Source organism: Pristis pectinata, chromosome 9 (assembly GCF_009764475.1).
Source record: "Pristis pectinata isolate sPriPec2 chromosome 9, sPriPec2.1.pri, whole genome shotgun sequence".
NCBI classification, from domain to species: Eukaryota; Metazoa; Chordata; class Chondrichthyes; order Rhinopristiformes; family Pristidae; genus Pristis; species Pristis pectinata.
The window spans coordinates 88,860,972-88,876,706 of NC_067413.1; positions in this window are offsets into that span (position 1 = coordinate 88,860,972).

Genomic DNA, 15,735 nt, shown 5'->3' on the forward strand with positions numbered 1-15,735 from the left:
TTATGATAGCCTTCCTTCTTGGTTTTCAGGTCCTACTGCTTTTAAGTCGTGCCCTCCCCATCCAGTTCTCCCTCCCTGCTCCTCATGCCCCAACACCATTACCATCCATGGCTGCACCTAGGCTGCAGGGTGGCTGCTCCCTTTGTCTGGGTACAGCTGTAGATGGTTGTGACGATGGGTGCCACCAGAAGGGCCAACTGGGAGCTGCTCCTTCATGGGCTGAGCAGAAGTCGGCCCTTCCAGCTGACTGTAGGTCACAGTCGAAGGGATAAACAGAGAGACGTTGGTGGGAGCAGTGCTGCTAACGTCGCAAAAGAGGACTGCAATTTCCAGCCCCACAATACCTCTGGCGTTCTCCTAGGGTAAGTGTGCAAGTTCTAGTATCTGCTGTCACTTACGTCCTACAGCTGCCATCAATGCCTCCAGATCCCAGCGCTGTAGATAATCAGCTCCAACAAGGCAGCAGCATTCTCAATGATGAAAACCCCATGCTCCTAGTTGACATCCCACTGTTTCTGAAGAGCTGCCATACGTTCCCAGGTAAAAGCAAATAGAAACTTGATTTGAGACACAAAAGACTGTAGATGCTGGAATCTGGAGTGAAGAAACAACCTGCTAGAGGAAATCAATGGGACAAACAGCATCTGCGGGGGAGAGGAATTGTCGATGTTTCCAGTTGAGACCCTGCATCAGGACTGAGAGCAGAGAGGGAAGGTAGCCGGTATAAAGAGGAGAGGGCGAGTGGCGAGCCAGGGGCCAGTGTGTGATAGGTGGACGGAGGAGGGGTGAAGGACGACAAGCAGATGGAGCCAGGTGGGGGAGGGGGTGGGGTGGAGTTGGGAGACAGTAGCAGGTGTGTGAAATGTGTGGGAAGTGGGTGGATGGAACGGGGAGGGGGACAGAAATGGGGGTTTGAGGGAAAAGGAACAAAAATGGGAGGACCGGAGGTGGATTGGAATTGTGGTGTGGACATCGAATTTTACGATATCTGTTAACTCTGACTTACTGTGTTCCCCTCTCACTCTCCTTCTGATCACATCCATCCTCCCATTTTTGTCCCCTTTTCCATACCAAACCCTGACCCCATGCAGCCCCCCTGTCACCCTCCCGCTGCCAGTTCCATCCACCCACTACCCACATATTTCTCTCACTGGATCCCTCCCCCATCTGGCTCCATCTGCCCTTCATCTCTCCCCTAATGGTTCCCACAATCACCTTTCTTACTGATCAGGTTCCAGGTTCCAGCACTGATAGCCGACGTGTCTCCAGCAGTCTCCTCTTTCACCCTACCCTCCCCAACCTGGCTCCATCCTTCACCCTTCCTTGTGGCACCCATACCCACTGCCCCCCCCCCATCTTACCCCTCTTCTCTCTTCTTCATACCGGCTATCTTCTCTCTTCACCCTCAGTCCTGATGCAGAGTCTTGACCCAAAATGTCCACCATTCTCTTCCCCCCACAGATGCTCCTCCAGCAGTTTCATTTTTGCTTCAGAAATTTGATTGGAGCCTGACATGACAGCAAGGCGTGAAGACTTTAAATTGTGTGCGTGCGTGCGTGCGTGTGTGCGTGTGTGTGTGTGTGTGTGTGTGTGTGTGTGTGTGTGTGTGCGCGCCAGCAGTCATTTAGGCCTTGTTGTGACTGCTCTTTCTCTGTAGCTGTGACACTTTACTCTGTACTGTTATTGTTTTTACCTGTGCTACATCAATGCACTCTGTACTAACTCAATGTAACTGCACTATGTAATGAATTAACTTGTACGATCGGTTTGTAAGACAAGCTTTTCACTGTACCTTGGTACAAGTGACAATAATAAACCAATACCAATGCCAATGGTCACCTTTCATCGTGCCTACTTAATGCTCTGTTTCTGAACAGGGGTCTGATGAGGCACAATGGCATGTGTGTTCTTCTCCTCTGTGCCATGGTGTTTCAGCACAGGGGAGGGGTGTCCACTGGGCAGTTTGCATGAGGCTCAATAAAAACAAATGAACGAGAAGAGCGTGGGTGGTAGTGAGTAGATGGTACTGTCAGGAGGAGTTTTGCCCAGCAAACATGAAAATACACATACAGAACATATATTGCTCTGAAGAAAAGACGCAGGTTAAAGGTCCTGTAGGGAGTTGCGTACCTTATGTATACTTGGTATTATCTCCTCCAGCTGTGGTGACAGCCCATGTCACTACAAAGAGGATACTTCCTTGTAGCTTGCTGACTCTGTAAAAATGGAAGGACCACCATTTTGGTGGCTGGAACAGCTATCCCGGAGAAGATCATGTCAAAGTGCTGTGGAATGGATGTCAATGGTGCTGTAGGAGGTGCTGAGAGGAGATATGGTAGTGATTGTAAGAGGGCAGTTGGAGAGATAGCTACCAAAATGAGATGGATGGCTGTCAGGGTGAGCTGAGGTGTTAGCTCTGTGTCTATTACACTGTGTCACTTGCAATTCTAACTGGGAGAACACAAACCTTGACACATCTTCCATGGAGCGGAGCCAGGAGCCAAGCAAGGAGACAATCCTCAAAATCCGGGCTTGAAACTCTGTCCAAAAGACAGCTGTGATAACATCTTGAATAATAGTTATGATGTTCCAAGCCATGGTGAAAAAAAATGTATTAAACGTAGACGGAGATGTTCCCTCCATTATTTTTCCAAAAGATTCAAGTGCAAAATAGTGGGAAAAAAGGATTGAACAGTTATTCAACTATCATAACAATTGCATAACAAAGGTTTAATCAGGGTAGTTACCATGGAAAATATGATTTTACTTGAGCCTGTCAAACAAAATTGCTAGCAGCCCATATATTCTAAGTTCTGTTCCTCTTTGAGTAACAAAATTGTTAGACCAAAACATGTTCTCCCTTCTTCACCTACTGCCAGAGTGCAACTCACCCTACATTTTGTACCCTTCACTCCATGACTTGCGACAGTACATCACATTAGTGGGCACCTGACGAGTTCTGCAAAACTGCTTTCATGATCAGTAGCAACAATTTGTTTTTAATCAGGCATCTGATGTTCGTCACTGTTCTGCTTTATTTTTGACCATATTGATCCTTTGCTTAAGGCAGCATCATTCACCGATCAGCTGTTTTCTGTTCAATTCCATGACACAATGCATTTAAATTGAGATTAACTTCAGTTCATTTTAACCACTTGTAATCTGCATTAATTGACTTACAATTGACATTACTTAAATTCCAAAACATTCAAAAATTATTGATGATGAAATAAATAATATAAAACATATTAAACAATTAACAGAAATAAAATTACATAAACACATTTAAATAATAAATAATTGCAATGAAACAAGTAGAGTCATAGAGCAATATAGCACAGATACAGGCCCTTCGGCCCAACCAGTCCATGCCGACCGCAGTGCTCACCCAGCTAGTCCCAATTTCCTGCATTCAGCCCATATCCTTCTAAGCTCCACCCCTCCATGTACCTATCCAAATGCTTCTTAAATGATACGATTGTACCTGCCTCAACCACCTCCTCCGGCAGCTCGTTCCATACTGTATACTCACCACCCTCTGCGTGAAAAAAGTTGCCCTTCACATCCCTTTTAAATCTTTCCCCTCTCACCCTAAATCTATGCCCCCTAGTTTTGGACTCCCCTACCCTGGGGAAAAGACTGTTATCGCCAAGTAATTAAAAAATGTAACTTACCTCTCTTTCCATAGATACCCCTTAAATGCTGAGGAACCACTTCACCGTTACAGATAACTCCCACTTCACTGTTACAGAATTTCATGGTGGAGCACAACCGGCAAATCACCGTCAGGAAATTCCAGATTTCCGCATTTCCACAGGAGTCCCAAACTTTCTGACACTTCCCAGGGTAGAAAACAAACTGCTAGAGGACCTCAGCTGGTCAAGCAGCATCTGTGGAGGAAGAGGGACAGTTGATGTTTCGGGTCGAGATCCTACTTCAGAAATGAGAGTGTAAAAGGGTCATAGCCTGTATAAAGAAGTGAGGGGGAGGGGTGGGGCAGGGGCTGGCAGGTGATAGGTGGATCCAGGTGAGGAGGGATTGATGGGCAGATGGAGCCAGACAAGGGAGGGAGGTGTGAAAATAGTAACGGATGCTGGGAGGTGAGAGTGGAGACAATAGAGGGCTGCATATTATGGCATCTGATCTGATAAGAAAGGAAGGTGATGTGTGGAACCCAATAAGGGAGGGATGCCAGGCAGCTGGGAACAGTGGGAAAGGGGAGAGGACAGGGACCGAGTAGAAATGGTTCCTTAATGAGGAACCAGGTTTGAACTCTCTCCAATAACAACCAGATTCAATGTACAAAGACTGAGTTGTTTGTCTTCATGTATGGACATTTAAAATATCAAGCAACTGAAGCCAATCATGTGTTGTATGTTAATTGATGTCACTGTGAATGCTCAGCAGTCATTGTGTTTATACATGTCATATCCATGGAGGACCAAAGGTAGAACTTACAAATGTGCAAATAGCCAATTGAATTTAGTAATCTTATTTAAGATAAATTTCTATCTTGTAATGCAGCAGGAAGAAACATTTCTCGGCTCTGGAGTTTACTGTTCTATACTTTTATCCAAGAGGGCATTGAGTATAGAAGTTGGGATGTAATGCTGCAGTTGTACAAGACATTGGTGAGGCCACAATTGGAATATTGTGTTCAGTTTTGGTCACCCTGTTATAGGAAAGATGCCATTAAGCTGGAAAGAGTGCAGAGGAAATTTATGAGGATGTTGCTGGGACTCAAGGGACTGAGTTATGGAGAGAGGTTGAGCAGGTTGGGATTTTGTTCATTGGAGCCTAGGAGAATGAGGAGTGATCTTGTAGAGGTGTGTAAAATCATGAGATTCATAGATAGGGTGAATGCGGACGGTCTATTTTCCAGGGTGGGGGAATCAAGAACTAGAGGACATAGTTTAAGGTGAGAGGAGGGGAGAGAGATTTAATAAGAATCTGAGGGCCAACTTCTTTACCTGGGAGTGGTCAATACATGGAATGAGATGCCAGAGGAACTGGTTGAGGCAGGTATATTAACAACATTTAAAAGACATTTGGACAGGTACATGGATAGGGAATGTTTAGAGGGATATGGGCCAAATCCAGGTAAATGGGACTAGCGTAGGCTGCAATCTTGGTCAGCATGGACCAGTTGGGCCTAAGGGTCTGTTTTCATGCTGAATGACTCTATGACTCTAGGAATAACCTAGCCAGGTAATAAAGAAAGGGCAAGAAGATATGATTGAAGAAGTTGTGAATTTTACTGCAGGGGACTCAGGAAAAGACTATGCTAAAGCAGGCTAGTGAAGATAGGTTTTCACAATAAAATTCCTGCTGCGTTAGGAAGCATCCCGTAATGCCTGTATGCAAGGTCAAAGAGCACGGAGAAGTACAGCACCTATGTGACACAAGGTTTGGAGATTTTCCTGGGCATGAAAGTGGCAGACACCTCAGTTTGCACAATTGTGGACACAACTATGGTGGCCAATATTGTAGCTCCCATTGAAATATGAGCGACAGTCACTCAAGTTCAGAGTGCTGCTACTTTGGCTGTGGACTGCAGTGTGCAAAGGTGTTGCAGGGTCTCACCACACTGCAGCATTCTGATAGATTACATGGATCACTGAGGTTCTGTTCTGCAGGAGAAGCAATGGCTTCATGGCCTCACATCTTACCTCAAGAAAACAGCATTCATCCTCCTTCATGCGCTAATCTGCCGATGCCTCTGTTATTGTCAGCCTGGATTGCTGCCAAGAGAGTCCAGTCTGTTACAGGGACATCCAGGTTCAGAGTTGCTTGAAGTCATCCCCCAAACCTATCTGCAGCTTGTTCCAATGAAACTCAACAGCATCGCATCAGCCATGGTGCAGCCACTTGGGTAGCGTTGTAAAGGGGCACCAGGACAGTCAATGGCACGCTGCAGGCAAGCACCAAAGGTGATCAATTGCTTTTGCAATGTGTAAAGGGCTTGTATGTGTGTCAAAACATAATATAGGGCGATGGGTATTGAGAGAAGACAAGCTGATGTTCTGGCCATGTAATCTTCATCAGAACTGTTCTGGCAAATGGATACAAGATCAGCTAGTTTTTCTTTTCATAGTTCCAGTCTTCCATCATCATTCTTTTCAGGACTAGTACATCTAGTATGAGCTGACTAAACAGAAATGCAATGCATTTTTTTAGATGCTTAGACTCCATAATACAAATTCCATTCACATCACAGATCAAGACAAACATAATAATTATAAATCAAAGATATTCCACCCAGATAAGTGTGAAGTGATTCATTTTGGTAGGTCAAATATGATGGCAGAATATAGTATTAATGGTAAGGCTCTCGGCAGTGTGGAGGATCTGAGGGATCTTGGGGTCTGAGTCCATAGGACGCTCAACGCAGCTGCATAGGTTGACTCTGTGGTTAAGAAGGCATATGGTGTATTGTCCTTCATCAATCGTGGAATTGAATTTAGGAGCTGAGAGGTAATGTTGCAGCTATACAGGACCCTGGTCAGACCCCACTTGGAGTACTGTGCTCAGTTCTGGTCGCCTCATTACAGGAAGGATGTGGAAGCCATAGAGAGGCTGCAGAGGAGGTTTACAAGGATGCTGCCTGGATTGGGGAGCATGCCTTATGAAAACAGGTTGAGGGAACTCCGCCTTTTCTCCTTGGAGCAACGGAGGATGAGGGGGGACCTGATAGAGGTGGATAAGATGATGAGAGGCATTGGTCATGTGGATAATCAGAGGCTTTTTCCCAGGGCTGAAATGGTTGCCACAGGAGGACAGAGGTTTAAGGTACTGGGGAGTAGGTACAGAGGAGATGTCAGGGGTAAGTTTTTTACTCAGAGAGTGGTGAGTGCGTGGAATGGGCTGCAGCAACGGTGGTGGAGGTGGCTACGATAGGGTCCTTTAAGAGACTTTTGGATAGGTACATGGAGCTGACAAAAATAGAGGGCTATGGGTAAGCCTAGTAATTTCTAAGGTAGGGAGATGTTTGGCACAGCTTTGTGAGCCAAAGGGCCTGAATTTTGCTGTAGGTTTTCTATGCTTCTATGATATTAGGGGACCTTGGGGGTCTTCATGTAAAAGCAATAATGAAGTCATTAGAAGGTGTACCAATAGTTTGTTCTGTCATCTATCATGTGAGATTGGGGTTTTCATTCTAAGTGTGCTGCTCACATCACTGTGGGTTGTCCATCAGGTCAGCAGGTTCGCCATCAGCAGATCGGCTTTGTTACCCTTTGGATGCGAGGAAGATGCAGTCGAGGTCAGTAGATGGTGGCAGATAAGAGCCACATTGACTGGTAAGAGGACAGCAAGCATTGATCCGCATGATGTTTTGCCCCTGGCCACTGAATAGTTGTCTTACAAGACCCTACATTGCCTTGAGACATTCTTTTTCTCATTTTCTATCCCAAGTGGAGCAAATCATGGTATGATAGGATCACATAGCACAGAAAAAGGCCCTTTGGGCCACCAAGTCTGCACTGACCATCAAGCACCCATCCCTATTAGTTCTTGTCGGATTCTACCATTCACCTCCGCACAAGGGGAGTGGAAGAAAATTTTAAAAAACTGCAGATTATTGAAATCTAAATTAAAGAGAGAAACTCAGCTGATCAGGCCACATCAGTGGGAAGAGAAACAGAGTTGACATTTCAGGTGGAAGACCCTTTGTCAAAACTGGGAAGGAAAAAAAGCTTGTTCGGCTGCAGGGAGGTTGTTGGGGGGGGGGGGGGGCGTCTCTGGTCAGGTAAACGCATTTCTGACATTTTCTGTTTTTATTTTATGAAGAGAGTTTGAACTTCTTTCAGTTCCAGTGTGGGGCAGAATGAGAATATCTCATATGCAAAGCAATGTGTGCGCACTCAAGAGTATCCTCAGACACAACTGCAGGGACAATGAATGACTTGTGGAGATTATTGCTATTTTCCTCAGCGTGGACAGCAGAAGCCATTACAACTCCCCAGGGGCAATAGCTCAATAATGCTGGCACACTGTTAAAGAGATTGCTAGATTGCCTCAATAAAACATCATAACCTGAAGCATTAACACTGTTTCTTAGTGATAAGTAGTGCAAAACCTTTTTGCACTATTTATTTATTTTGTAATTTATAGTAATTTTATGTCTTTGCTCTGTACTGTTGTCACAGAACAACAAATTTCACATCATGTAAGACAGTGATAATAAATAAAAAACACTGTGATGTTGGAAGAACTCAGCAGGCCAGGCAGCATCCGTGGAGTAAAGCTGGCACCCTGAAGAAGGGTCCTGACCCAAAACATTGACTGCCTGCTTTTCTCCACGGATGCTGCCTGGCCTGCTGAGTTCCTCCAGCATCATCATGTTTTTCATCTAGATTCCAGCATCTGCAGTCCTGTATTTCTACAGTGATAGTAAACCTGATTTTGATTCTGATTCGGTTTCTCTCTCCTCAGATGCTGCCTGACTTGTTGAGCATTTTGAGCATTTTCCTTTCCATTTCAGAAAATTTCCGAGCTGGCAGAGAGTTAACACAACTTTTTCAACTTCATATTTGCCAAGATACATTACTCTCTTCCCCATCTGAGGGTTGAGGGTGTCTTGCTTCCATCCCTGTTCCTAATTTCCTGAGGTGGCTAATAAGGGGAAGATTCCACTGCTCTCCGACTGGAATTACAGTGGAAAAGTTGAAGAAATCCTGTGGATGTTAGGACCATATTATACATTTGAAACATATGCAATGTGTGATCTTGTCACTGAAGTAGCCTAGAAATTGTTAGCCTAGCTCAGATCTGCTCATAGAAGGTTGGTGAGAATTTTTTTAGATCAACTATTCATCAGGAAACATTAATTATTTGAAGGAAGAATTCCTGCAAAGGGATCTCCCTGTACTTGGAATTAATTGCTGAGATCAAAAATGTTATTCGTACTACATTAGGCTGGCAACTGACACAATCAGACGTAAAGAATTAACTAAGGTTTTTGAGTTGTGATTTCATAATGGATCTGATGTCCGGTGAGAGATGATCTCTCTCTGAAGAGGAATATGGTGCTCCCTTATTCAGTGTGTATGGCCTAGCTACCATCAAGAACACTGATTTACAGCAACTCTGAAGCCTGGTATGTTTCACTTCATGCCACTGCCTTCTGAACCCTCTCTGAATCTCTGCTTCTAAGTTCAAACCTTCGCAAACAACCACTCACCTAAGCTCTGCCAACTTCATTCCATACAGTACAGTTTCTCATTACCCAAGTGTTTTTATCCATATCAACTTTCACAGTTCGCTCTCCACCAGCATTTTCATTTTAGGTAGCAGTGTGAAATGGCAGCTGATTGGATGCTCATAATGTACTCTGCCTGATTCATTACAAAACCCCAGTTATCTCTTTTATCTCGGTTTACAGATTTCTTTATGCCCTCTACACTTCTGACATTAGCACTGAAATTTCTCAACCATTTGTTGTTGAAAACTCTCTTTAAATTCCTTCACTCGTTACACTTTCCCTATCTTCCACAGTTTCCAAAGCTTTGATAACCTGTGTACTCCTCCTTGGTCCCACAACTACTCAATGCCCAGTTATTTTCAACTCCATATTTTCCTTTGGTTCATTTCACCGAATTAAACATGTTACGAAAATGCAATTTATTGCTGTGAAAATATTTAATGTAGAGCGTGGGGATGAGGTGGCATTGCAAAGCTTTGTGGATAGAACGTAATTTTGTACTGATCCATAGGAGGATTGAAAATCTGTTTCTCACATCCTTAAAATGAAAATAAATCATTGATAATTTTGATTATTTACCACACAAGAACACAAAGAGAACAGGAGCAGGAGTGAGCTACTGGATACAAGTAAGTTTCATACATTATACAAAGGGAGCCAAAGGATAATAATTGATTATGTAACAGGAGCAGTAGTGAGCAAGCCTGTCCTGCCATTCAATATGACCCAGGCCCCAACTCCTCCATGGAGGAGCCTCATAGCCCTCCGTCCCCTGATCTTTCAAAAGTTTATCACCCTCCATTTTATAAACTTCTGATGAGCTAGCCTCCACTACTTGCTTGGCAGAGAATTCCAGAGATTCACCAGCCTCTGTGAGAAGAAATTTCTATATACCTCCATTTTAAGTGACGGGCCTTTTATCTGGAAACTATAGTCCCTCATTTAAGATTTTCCTTTGAGTGAAAACTAGTCAACTATGTCAATATGCATATGTTTTATGATGGCCCAATGTATGAACCTTTCTCTGCATGCTCCTGTATCTGGATGCCTGAACATGGTCTCCTCATTTCTTGACCAGAGCTGCACTCATGCACCTTCTTCTCTCAAATGGTGGTGAGTCTCTGGAACTCTCTGCCCTGAGGGTGGTGGAGGCCTGATCATGAGATATATTTAAGGTGGAGATAGATAAATTGAAAGATCAAGTAATGGTGGGTTATGGAGTCCTAGCACAGAAGAGGAGCTGAGGCCAGCACACATCATCCATGATCATATTGAATGGTGTGTCAGGCTTAAGATGTCTAGTTGCCTACCCCTGCTCCTATTCTCTTATGTTTTTGTAATGTTGCTTCTCCTGACACACTAACCTGTGATCTTCAGCCATTTGTCTGAGGGTCCTCAGGATCAGTAAAATGATTTCATGAAATATTTGGCCTCTCGAGGTATACAAAATATTAAAGAGGAATAGATAGAGTGGACAGCCAGTGCCTCTTTCCCAGGGCACCAATGCTCAATACAAGAGGGCATGGCTTTAAGGTAATGGGTGGGAAGTTCAAGGGAGACGTCAGAGGGAGATTTTTCACCCAGAGAGTGGTTGGTGCATGGAATGCGCTGCCTGGGGTGGTGGTGGAGGCTGATACGTTGGTCAAGTTCAACAGATTGTTAGATAAGCATATGGAGGAATTTAAGATAGAGGGATATGTGGGAGGAAGGGGTTAGATAGTCTTAGGTGTGGTTTGAAGGTCGGCACAACATGGTGGGCCGAAGGGCCTGTATTGTGCTGTATTGTTCTATGGTTCTTCTATGGTAATATCTTCATCATTTTTGGGGTTTACATTTCAACCAAAGAAAGCAAAGCAAAAATTTAGTTGGGATATTTGATTCTCAGTCATTGTCGTCAAATGGATGTGCACTTTACTGAGGAATTCAGTTTGCAATGGAAGCATCGATAGTTGAGGATTCATGGACAGTAATTCAGAGGTCCTGGAGGCCTGGTAACAGTCATAAATTACTAGGCAAATCAAGGGACTGCCCAATTATGTTTACACGGTATTCTGCTACTTTAATGGTAGCACTGGTCCACTTAGTATAATTAAGTTAATGGAGTTACTGAAAGTTAACTGAGGAATTTCATGTAGAGATCAGTTTATGTATTAATTTCCCTATTTATTTTTCAGGACTTTTAGACCATTTTTTCCATACTGACAATTTGGTGAGTTTCTTTTAAGGAAAGCATATCTGTACACACACACAAGCAAAATACTACAGATGTTGAAAATCTGGAAGAAAACTTGGAGGTATAGAGAGCTCAGATTCATCTCCCACAGGATCTCTGCAGGTACACTTAACTTCTGTGGCTGTATGGCTCCCAGACAGTGAAACCTCAGGCTCTGTCCTCTCAAAAACCTTTTGATTTCTTTTGGTATCTAAAGGTCTTTTCCACTGTCAGAGATATTTATAAACAGATGACATACATTCAAATAATTAAAAAAAGGTTATATTACTATTAAAAATTTTGAAAAAGTAATTAATTTACTTAAGGTTTCATTAAGTATATTAAGGTTGCAGTAAGTAATTAATATCCTTAATGCAACCTTAAGTTCATTAATTAAGAACTGAAAACTCCCTGGTTTCACAAACCTTTTCCGTGAAGGTCAGTAGCACAAGGAATTGAATGGGGGTTTGCTTGTCGTGCAGTGTAAGGCTGAAGAAGCACATGGGAAATGTATCTGGCTCTTGGTTCAGGATGATTAGGAACTGTTCCTTGACTGTCATTCTTAACATTTGTTGTGCAGTCAAACCAATACTTTCATTGTGCCATTAGACCAACACATTTTACAAAGCACCAATGTCACTCATACCTCCTTCTTAAACAAAATGTTTGAGAGGCCTTTACATAGGACCCAGCCCATCAGTATTCAGTGGCAGCAGGACCTTCGACCATGGCCCTTCCCCATCTATTGTATTTCCTGCATATATTTTTAGGAATTAAGTATATTTTTGAAATAAAAAAAGAACTGCCCCTGGACTCAGTGCTGGGTCCGGGGACTTGTTGGGAGGTGAGATCTAACCTCCAGCACATTCTGTACTTCTGCACTGTTACATTCAGGCAAGCATCCATACCAGTGCTGAGCTGCATACGATAGCTATCACCATTTCCATACCAGCTGAAATGAGCACAGTCTGGCCCATCATTTCCAGGCAATAACTATCATCAAAATAATCTGATCAACGTCATTGTGCTGAAACCTTCCGTTTCTATCTCCAACCATATATAGAATTTATAAAGAAACAGATCAAAGGTGGTGAGTAATCTTTAAAATCTTGAAAGGAGGTCTCCATTTCCAGGTGCTCAGCCGTGAGTGTCTGGCAGGCTGTGAAAGGGAGGTTAGAATAACTGGAACACAATCAGAGAGTGAGGTACAGCAGAGGCTGCAAAAGCAGTTTGTTTTCCCAACATGCTGTTAGATTTTAAATGATTGGCTTGCAACCTATTCAGGTGGATTTTAGCTTTGACTTTATTCATTGACAATCAGTTATACTTTATACTTTAATTTTAATGAAAACAAAAGCTGTCTGGCTCCCTAACACATGTAGGTGCAAAGAAAAGCACAAAAGAGTGAAAAATACTAAATGGTTGCTTTACTTCAATCAAAAATAAATGTGATGCAAGAACTCCATACTTGTAATTTTATATTACTACATAAAACTATTTTCACTGATTGAACTAAAGAGTCTTAATATACTGTTTATATCGATGTTCCCTCACGACAATGTGGAACAGTTTCTCTTGTGGTACCCATATCATTGTGCCAATTGTTCTAAGACTGCTTTTCACCTGTTACAGAGACAAGAATACTCTGTTCCACTCACGTGAATGCTATTGTTAACCCCCCATTCCTCTCTCTCCCCACCAATTCGGTAATGTCAGATTTCAGCCACATGTGAACAGAGAGTTGACCATCTCATCCAAAAATTATTACTTTCATCGATATTGCTTCCCAGACTACATCAGAAACTATTGATCCTAATCCCCTGATATATTAAAACCTCATCCCATACCATCAGCTTAACATTCCCTGGTTACAGTTGAAATAATCTTGCAAGCTGAATTTCCTGCAGATAACCCATAACAACAGTTATTTTTTTTTGCTCAGTTTCTTCTACTTGGTATATTTTGCAAGCTAACTCACCAGATCAAAAACCCATTAGATCAGTTGGACTGCTGGATCTACACTTCACCCAATATTACACCATTGATTTTAATCAAGAGCAAAATTGGGAAGGTGCAGAGCCAGCTTTGCATTGTAGATTAGATGAAAATCCCTTAGTATGCTCACAATGCCTGAACAAAGAATTCTCTTTTGGAATATTATATCCATCAAAAAATTAATTAGTTATTACATGCCTCAGATAAAGGTAACTCTGGCCAGCTGAAAATCATGGCTTCAGTATCAGTGTAACTGGTTAATTCAGTGAACCTGACACAGAACTCAGCTATAAAATTAACAACGTTGTTGCAGTGTGATGTAATGCAATATTATTTTTTCTGATTTTAATTTCACCTGTTATAAGTAATAAATCAGAAAGGTGTTCTGTTTCACAGACTTCAGTACATTATCCAGGTGTCTCTGATGTGCAAAAGCTGCTTGGCATTCCAGTGCCAGAAGAAAGGCCCTACATTGTCTTGAGACATTCTTTTTCTCCTTTTCTATCCCAAGTGGAGCAAATCATAGTACTATAGGATCACATAGCTCAGAAAAAGGCCCTTTGGCTCATCGAGTCTGCACTGACCATCAAGCACCCATTCCTATTAACTCCTGTCAGATTCTACCATTCACCTCTGTACAAGGGGCAAAGTGTTTTACTTGTGGGAATATAATTGATCATTTCTAAGAGTGATTAGCATTCCGTAATAATTCACTTGGCATCTGGCCTGAGAATGCATTATTGAAGTTGGAACTTTATGGAGTTTTCTGGGAATATCCTTAGACATGCTCTCTTCATATTGGGAAATATGTGGAAAATCGTTTATACTGAACTGTAAAGAATTACTGTGAAGAGGACAAAGTCTCAGAATCCATTCCCAATCCCTGTCCCATTGCAAAATCTTGTCTAGCCCTCTCAAAACTCAAATCCAATGCTGTGAATTTCTTGCTTTTTTACTCAAATATTTCCTAAGGGTAAGTTTTTACTGGATCACTTGAAGGCAAGGACATCATAATATCACATATCTGGAACGAATCTGCCCAATTTTCCTCCCATCTAAATTGATGGGAATAGTCTTGGGAAAATAACTCCTCCAGGAAGTCTTATCCTTTGATTCTCTATTGGTAGTTAGGCTTCATTAAAATAGGTCATATCAAACATACTCTCACAGTGGTATGTCCATTATATCTAACTTAAATTTTATATCATTTTTTACAATATATTGCCACTATCTATAAGTTGAGACCTATACTTTGGCTATAGTATGAAACTAGAAACAATGTAAATTAGAGTCCCCAGATCATCAAAGTATTATGTTCATTACTGTCTTACTGGTTAAGTTGATGCTGATACTTTCAATACTTGCCTTGACTCCATCATTTATCATTTTAATAAAAATGATGTAAAGTATGTTAGTCTGTATTCTCTTCATAAATAAGATATGCATCAGAGTGCAAAGGAAAAATGATATGAAATGATTTTTTAATAGTCATCTGTATCTGTGCATGTTAAATATTTTAGTTATGTTTAGTTTCTCAGGCCCAAGATGGATCATTTCTTCGGCATGGTCATTTAGCTCACCCTGAATTTCAAACCTATCAGTCTTGAGGTTATTTATTTGTTGCTCTCTCCAGCTTTGGGATCTAGTGAAGTGAATTGGTGGAGTTTATTACATTTCAAAGACTATGCTCCAGCACTTGCCTGATATTTCAGTCCAATGACTTTTTTGGAATGATTTACAACTTAAAGAAATTACAAATAATCCTTAGTGGCTTTGATTTTTTTTTCTCTCAATTCCAACTGAATGAGCTACTTTTTCATCATGCAGTTTCAGGTAATTTGGAGGTGTTCAACAGAGTATAAGGCCTATTGCATAAACCCCACTGGGGATACATTCTCCCTGAGTCCATGACATGCTTTGAGAGGTAGTTTGCCATAGAAACTAAAGGTTTCCATTATTCTTCTGTGTGTTGGTTTCAGCTTGAAGGATCTCTGGATGTTTTGTCAAAACTATTGCTGTCATGTTTAGTCACCCATGAAGGAAATGCTATATTTTCACTTTAGACATCGGCTTTCCATAGGTAATTCCACTTTCAATTAGTGTAGGAGAATTAAGGTTGAAAATATAAAAAAGGCTGTTTCATAAATAGCATCCCTCCTCTCCCTTACCACCCTCCAAATGACGCTGATTTCTCTGGTTGGAATGAAGTCCCGGAATTTAACAAGTAATGACTCCGTAGTTCTTTGCTGTGCTCATCAGATGATGAGTGAACCTCTGATCAATCTCTCCCCCACCCAACCAAATATAAAGAGTCATTAGACCGCAT